At 37.6% G+C, this 8,257-nt stretch overlaps 1 long non-coding RNA gene across 1 annotated transcript in view; it reads right to left on the bottom strand.

Moving 5' to 3' along the window:
• Positions 1-215: 215 nt before the first annotated feature.
• The window catches only part of LOC148190144 (uncharacterized), a 32,165-nt gene continuing 24,123 nt past the window's right edge, over positions 216-8,257 (bottom strand). The window contains exons 3-4 of the long non-coding RNA XR_015775289.1: positions 2,181-2,277; positions 216-381 (exon numbers count right to left, since the gene is read on the bottom strand). This is a non-coding gene — a long non-coding RNA (uncharacterized LOC148190144). The remainder of the gene's footprint in view (positions 382-2,180; positions 2,278-8,257) is intronic.

The raw sequence follows: 8,257 nt of genomic DNA, 5'->3' as shown, positions 1-8,257 counted from the left end.
GTCATCAGCAGATGGAATTTGCTTAGATGTTTAAAAAAGTTACAAGTAGACAGTGTGCTGAAAATGTTTTGTGACTCTATGATTTTCACAGTTAAAAATGAACTTTTATGCTTTTGTACAATCTTGGTCCAGAGCAAAGATACTGTATGAGATCAAAAAAGATAAAACACACACATGCAGGTGTTCTAAAAACAAGATTTTTTTTTATTGTGGATTGGCCACTGATTCAATCTGCTTATTAATACAGTAAGCGGCAGAAGCAGTAGCAAAAGAGGAAAAATAATGTAGGGCCTGGTTGCTGCAATTTTCATCGACGTTTGTATCCCCCTTTGGAAGTCATAACTCAGTCAAATTCAGTCACAATAATGCCCCGGAAGTTGTCTGTGAATCATGACATTTTTAAGTGTACTTCAGTTACACATTTATTTAGTGAAAGTTGTCTGTAGACACATGGGTTCATTTGAAACAGCATTACATTTTGCATACATTTATAGCGACAATTTGCAGCCCAGTTGCCAAAAACAAATTGTGGCATTGTACTTTTCTGCAAACCACAGATATGCTACATGTGTACATGTCATACCTATCAACATTTCTAAATTGACATAGTAGTATATAAGCTGAATTTGCAAGGTCTCCGTGACATGGTAGTTACAGACCACTGCAGAGCACACACAGATTGACAAATAACAGCACCAGTTTGTTAGCAACTGGTCATCGCATTTCCATCAGCTTTTGTGCCAGTGAATGTGAGTGTTTTAAGCAAAAACATTATCTTTTTCTGACAATAACCAAGGTTATGTGCCTAAACTGAAGCAAAAGTATGCACGCACATCCAAACAAAACTTGGGGTAGATGCTGAACCAAAGGTGAGTAAATAGTCAAAAAGCAAAAAAATGGCTCACACACTGCAGGGCTCCAGTTACCACTGCACCAAAGTAGAAGTTACCAATCATGTGAACAATACTGTTTATCGTCACATGACTGTTCACAAGCTTAATATAGATGGCTCTACTTTGGTGCATTAAGTCATTACTGGAGCCCAGTGTCCGAGCCATTTTTTGCTTTTTGACTATGTGCCTGAACAGACCCCAAATGTTAACCACAGCATTGTTAAAGCCGTGACACACTAAAACGACGGCTCATGTCTGGGCCGACGGCAAGCGGCCCTGGTTGCCACGGTGTGTCCCGCACCGTTGGCCCTTGTCAACCCTCGTTGGCTTTTTTTTTTTTTCTGGCTGATTCAGCATGTTGAATTGGCAGCCCATTTGCAAATGAAATCCCTCTGATTGGACATGCAGCTCAGTGCACAAGAGGAGAAACGGAAGGGAAACATGTTAATAAACAGCTAAGGTTAAGAGTGAGGTCGAAACAAACTTGTTACATGAGGTAAGATTGTTTTTCTTCTGCCAGTAAGCTCTTAACAGAAACCTCTCCTGATGGTTTGTGTTGTTTTTCTCTGGTGCACAGTAAATACGCTTTGTTCTTTCAATATTAGGTTGTTGTTTTTTTATTGTGCTAACTGGCTAACTAATGTTAGGTGACTAACTGGCGCTCTTCCACTTTCCAAATTTTGAATTACTATTACAAAGGACTGCCATCTGCTGGTATGGAGGGAAATCTCCTCTCACACAGGCGCACAGTGTACAGGCTGGTTGGCCGTCGGTTTGGTGCGTTCATGTGTTCAGCAGGGGGCTTTCATAGCCGCTAGCTCTCTATTGTTGGCTTGGTATGTCAAGGCCTTTATAAATATACATTTCCACATATCATAATAATTAACAAATCTGGCCTCATGTGGTTTGCAGAATCAAACAATGCCACCATTTATATTTCTGGTGACTGAAGTGCACTTTGCCAGAATGTAAACAAATACAGTCAAAAATATCAGGATAAAGTTGCAGCTAGCTAATTAACCGATGGCATCGTTACATTTCCTGTTACCATCATGGATGTATAAATATTACTAGATACAGCATTGGAGGCCTATGAAAGTTAGTCTATGGGAAAAAGTCTTTTTGGGCTCAATGACATCACGTGAGAGACACAGATATTGTAATTCCTGCTGTTGCTGGGGGATTGGTTACCATCCTCCAAAGCGCCCAACTCATGAGGACTATAATTCAAAAACTTAAAACATGATTATTGCCCCAAAAAGCATCAAGACAAAACATTTGACTCACCATTGTCTGAGAGGGGGGCCAATAGTGTCAGATTAGGAAATCGTTTATACTGCGGAACAGCTTGGCCACAAGATGAATCATTCCTGAATAAGATCACCTATAAAAAAAAAACCAAAACAGTTATTTAAGACTATATACAGATGATGGGAGCTCAACTCTTGTTCTTGCTTAAACTTTATATTGTAAAAACCACAATCTATGATGGTTCTGTGTTCCTGAAAATGTGTCCATGCAAACCACACAGTTTTTGTTTTGGTAGAAAGCATAGCGCCTTTACAATCTCCGAGCTTTATTCTCCCTCCTGCCTTTCAGGTCGTGTACCTTTGTCTGTGCTGTTGAAGCCAGCCAAGCCTTGCTGAGCAGTGCCAGCCTGCTGTTTGTTCTGCCAGGCTGGGCCATGCTGCAGCACCTTCAGCCACTGTTAGCTGTAGGTTCAAGCGTAGCCTTGTATTACCATGCCCTGCACTATACAGCCTCAACCTCTATTTGTACTCCTAGAGCACAAGAGTTTCCATGTTAGTGTGCCAGGTTGTTTAGAAGATGAAACTTTAATTATTCTCTTGAGGATATTGAGCCAGTGCAACAGCAAATAATACAGCAGAGAAAAGGAGAATATAAATAGCTACAGAGTAAATAGGTATTAAACATACAGCAACCTGTCGCACATCTTATTTTGACCTTGTTTAATGATAAAAAATGAGTTACTGAGTCACAGGCAGCAAGATACATTTTAAGTTAGGGCCATTGATCTCCTTTCAGCAGTTTACTTTAGATTTTTAGTGCTGTTATCCAATTACAAAAAGATTCTCAGTTTATCTGGAATACATCTCAAATTTCGGTTTTCATAAATTTTCTCAGAAAGACTAGGTATTATATGAAAGGCATTGCTTATAGAGACGAACTCAGAGAAAATTATTACCTCACTGTATAGTTCCCCTCAAGCTTTCTGTCTTTCAGCTCATTGCCGTCAGTTCCTTTTTGTTCCTTTTTACTGTGCTTATTCAGGTTTTAACAGCAAATACTATTAATCTGAAAAACAAAATGCTATTGATATTTGCATTTATCACTGCAAAAACAGACAAAAAATGATAGAAAAAATGCTCAAAAGTGACATATAAACACAAATGACACAAAAGACATGTTCATCAATAATTTAAGTCTTCGTCAACTTTTTTTTTCACTGTTGAAAAATTGCAAAAGAGCAGGAGAATGTATTATATGTCAAAGCCATTCACACTTTTTTTTTTTTACACATTTCACTTACAGATATTTCACATGTGAACAAAAACTTTGACCTGATACTGATGTGAAATATCATACTTCACATGTGCAAAAAATGATAATTTGCTATGGCCTTTACAGTTAACAGATATAAACCCAGTTGAACTCTTACGGTATGGGAAATTGTGTAGATATATGTTAGACGGCACTCTCAGGCAACCTTCATCAATGCAAATGAGGGAATATCTTTTAAAAAGTGCTGCTCGTCAATCCAGGTGAATCTATGACAATGATCATTGAAGATAAAATGTGTTACCAACCTATATTAAAGTTGATGTGCAGATACAAACATAGTTGCAATTCATACAGAATTTGAGAGAAAATGTGGAAGAAGTTGATAATGGGTGAATTCATGTGCTGCAGGCTATATAAACTGTTGCTCATTTACTGTAAAAGGCATTATAATACATAATAGAAAATATAATAAAGCAAATAAATATATCAGTAAGGTTGGTGTCATCATGTTACACTGAATATACTTTGACTTAATTTGATTTAAAGTAAGGGAAGTTTATTTATGCTTTTTATAATCTGTTTACAATGTCTGACATTGACCTGAAATAAGCTGAGATATATGACAAATAACAGAAAATATGTTATGGGAGCAAATATGTGTTTTTTTTATACACCCCTCTGGCTGCAGTGGCAGTTGCTGGAGGCTTGTTGTGTATGAGCAGCCCAACGTAATCTAGGTGCAACATGTCATAACAACCCCGACCTCAACTGAAGTCAATTACCCACACTGTCTTCCTGTGTCCCAGTTTGCCCCTCTTTTCTGGGGTTGTCAGATCCTGATGGTAGAGATTGGAATCAGGTCACTTGACTGCTATCTCCACTCAGCCATTAGATAGATATCTGCTCTATCTGAGGGCTGCTGACTGCACAGCCTATACCTGCCGCTTCTCTCTGCTTCTCACACACACACACACAAAACACACACTAAACAACTTAAACCAGGCAGGTCCAAGATTATAACCAGCAAATTGTTTAATATTAAGAATGGAAACCTTCGCAGAGATTGCACCAAAATATTAGACATCTGTGGATGTCCGTTGTGCCAGTCTGCATGACTTTATGACAGGGTGGATCGTGAAAGCTGTTTAAATGTGAGTTTTAATATCATCATTCAGAATACATCCTCCTTTTGCAGACCTTTGAACTTTTGACATTTTGGGTGCATCTGAGAGACCATCACATAGGATGTTGCAAAGTGCAAAAAGTTGTATGTAATACTGAAAATGGTTTTCAGTCATGTTTTCTCACCAATACAAACACGACACCCACCCATTTCACTGATTAACACCAATAAAACTAGATTATAAGAGATTATCATAGAGCTGAGGTTTGAGTGAAAACCTGCACTCTTTATGATGACTAGAAACCACTGACAAGAGACTTTTCATCCTCACAAAATGACTCTCACAAAGATACACAAAGTTTGTTGGGTCACAGAACTGGTTCAGAGCACAGAAATAAACCATGAGAAACACTGGACGAAAGAGTAAAAAGTAGGCCTACAGCCATTGCCGTGGGGAGGTTTTGGGTCAGTTTTTGTAGCAGCAGTGGTCACTGAAACAGACTTGCTTATAATAACTAAATAACTTTTGTCAGATTGATATCTGAAGAGTTTTACAAAAACAGAAACAGTCTGGTAAAAGACAAATTTATGATAAAACAATGAAGGTTTGTGACCAAAAAGGGACATATTGGGTATCCTACTTAATACCCAGCAGTGAGTTTGAGTCCGCAAATCATTCTTGGCGGTATTTTTCGTTGCCACCTCTATTTTAAATATAATGATGATCAGGTACTATATGCTGATCAAGTAATAAAAAACGCAAAAGTCTGTGTAAAGACACCAGTTTCGGTGGAGGATGGATCAAACAAGCCCAGAACTCTAACCCCAGAGACCAGATTTCAGGAATGTGTGAAAGCAAGTGAACTTTGAGTTATTTAAGGTAAGTTGTCACCATGTTTTTTTCCCAAACTTAACCCAACTAACTTTACTCACTTTAACCAAACCTGCTACATGCTTGAACCTAACCTACATGGCTTTAAGTTAAGTACGTAACTTAATGTCAAGTGCAAAACGTAATTTGTGGGGCGCAAATTTGTTAAGTATCATACAATATCATACATATGAAGACATGTTGTGCTGGTACAGGATATTCTGTGGTTTTCCTTTGTAAAACTTGTTATAATTATTTTGATGTTGAAGATTATTATAGTTATTCTTTTTCGGCATTTTGCAACATTAATACAGCTGTGAAATAATCAGCTGATTTTTTAGTGACTAACTAAAAAGATGGTCTGGTTTCATATCATTAATATTTTTTCCCCTGCATTCATTAAAATTCTATGCTGACTAAGTCAAAGGTGAAATGTAGAAATTGTTTCAATTCCAGTTTAAAATCAAAAACTTTAAAACTAAATTTTAAACTAAAACTTTATTCTCCACTCAGGGCACCATTACTCCATTATATCTTTACATAGCAAATTGTTGTTTGCTGCTCTGAATGTTGCAGACAGAACCTGTAAGTTGAGATACTTCAGCCACATCTTAAACCTTTGAACCCGGAGCAAATTGGTTTGATTTGTATCAAAAACATGGGGAAAAGACAATGAGCACCTTGACAAGAAATGTCCGACAAATAGCAAGAAACTAGACTTTAAAAAAATATTTTAAATTTTGTTTGTTTGTTTTTTGTTTTTTTCTGTTTTATGGTATTTTTTTTCTCAGTTGCTCATCCCTTTCCTTCCCTGTTTTTGAAAGAAATCAAGCCAATTTGCACAGGTTTCAAAGGGTTAAAGATTAAATCTAAACATGTAAAAATTTCAGTTTAATTTAATCTTTCTCAGTTTTCACGTTATGATGATGAGCTGATTCTGATTCTGTTCTTGGGACATCCCTTATATGATCAAGATCAAGACAACTTTATTTATCCCAAAAGGTCAATTCTGTTTACAGTCGACCAATCGCACAAAATAGTAAAGACAGTTTACACAGTATACAGTAACACACACAGTCAACAGCAGCATTCAAACATAGCCCTGTCTGTGCAACAGATCAACAGATGGTCAACCCGAGCATAGCAGCAACAACACACAGATCACTACATGGACAAAAATACCCAGCCATAAAGCGACCCTACACATACAGTGACAAGAATAAAATAAATTCATAAACCATGAACCATAAACCGTGCTGCTCCCCAAATTTACCGCACTGACCCTTATGACCATTAGTGAGGCCTACTGCTGTCAGCAGCATTTAAAAGTCTGATGGTGGAAGGAATAAAAGAATTTGAATATCTGTTAGTTTTCCTTAGAGGGGAAAGAAAGCGCCGTCCAGAGGGCATCAAAGAGAATTCACAAGATAGAACATGGTCAGACGGACTAACAATTCCCTTAGCCTTCTGGACAGCTCGTCTCTTCCACAGGGAGCTCAAATCAGTGGACACCAATAATCTTGGAGCAGATTTTTTTACTATATTGCTAAGACTATTCTTGTCCCTCACAGACAGCATTAAACCAGCACACAAAAGAAAACAGACTTTCTATAAAAGAATGATAAAAAATTACATAAAATATTCACAGACACGTTAAAAGAGTTAAGCTTCCACATCAAGTGGATTCTTTGTTGACCCTGCTTAGCAATTTACTCTGTGTTTTTATCAAACTTAAGGTTGGAGTCAAACAGTGTACCTAAGTACCTGTACTTAGACACAGTGGATCTTTGCTTGAGGTGATGATGTTGGATGTGTGACCATTCACAAAAACCTGCAGAATTCAATCTGTTAAGAAATTTAGAAGCTGTAGTAAAAACTGATCTGGTAAATTAAAATGAGAAGCAAATTGCTCTATTAAAATATGAGGCTGCATCTTATTGAACGCTGAGGAAAAATCAGCAATTAGGTTTCTCAAGGTGCTTATACACTGCTATACTGTCCAAAATGAAGATCTTAGCTTCTTAAATCTGTCTTTTAAAATTTTCTTAAAGATTTTCATCACCAAGGATGTGAGCGCGACCAGTCTGAAGTCATTCAATTCTCTTGGATTATCAGATTTTGGAACAGGTATTATAGTAGATGTTTTCCATTTGTTGGTATCTGACCACAATCAGCACACATCAGTTAGCACCATCAGATGTACTGAATGTGTATATTAAAGTAAGTCAAATGTAGATGTTAAAATGTCACCAGGATGAAAAAATTGTGGAGCAAGCAAACAAGACAGTATGAGTGCACAAATTACAATAACCTATAAGTCCTTCAATATGATGCAAACAACAGAAAGATGATGCTAGGCGGCTGATGGTGGCATTGATTGGTGACTTAAATAATACCCCACTTACATCTGTTTTCATCAAGTCTTCTTTCACAACAAACTATACACTTTTCCTGAGCTTGAGGTTGTAGGTCATTGAGTGCATTTCATTTATTAACAAAAAGCTCCATGAATGCACGAGCACTTAAAGTGTGAATACACAGACAGCTTTTTCCTTTTCATTCAACCTTTTACGTCCAGGCAATTTGTATAGCTTTATAGCAATCTTCTTTACCTGCAACAGTGTGACCAATGATACCCAGCCCAAATGTGAGGCTGAGGCAGGGCCCCTCTGAGATAACCACCATGGGTGGAAAAACCTCAAAACATTATTCTGCTTAGCTGACACAATATCACAGCGATAGCGCAACTCTGCTTATGTGTGCACTTAGACAGAACAAGGTGTCTTAACCAACATGCAAAAAGCCAAAGTGATAAACAACACACACATAGACACACAGACCAAACCG

This window comes from Plectropomus leopardus, chromosome 2, assembly GCF_026936395.1.
Source record: "Plectropomus leopardus strain MGB_pleo_1.0 chromosome 2, ASM2693639v1, whole genome shotgun sequence".
Classification (NCBI taxonomy): domain Eukaryota; kingdom Metazoa; phylum Chordata; class Actinopteri; order Perciformes; family Serranidae; genus Plectropomus; species Plectropomus leopardus.
This window is presented reverse-complemented; position numbering and strand designations above follow the sequence as displayed.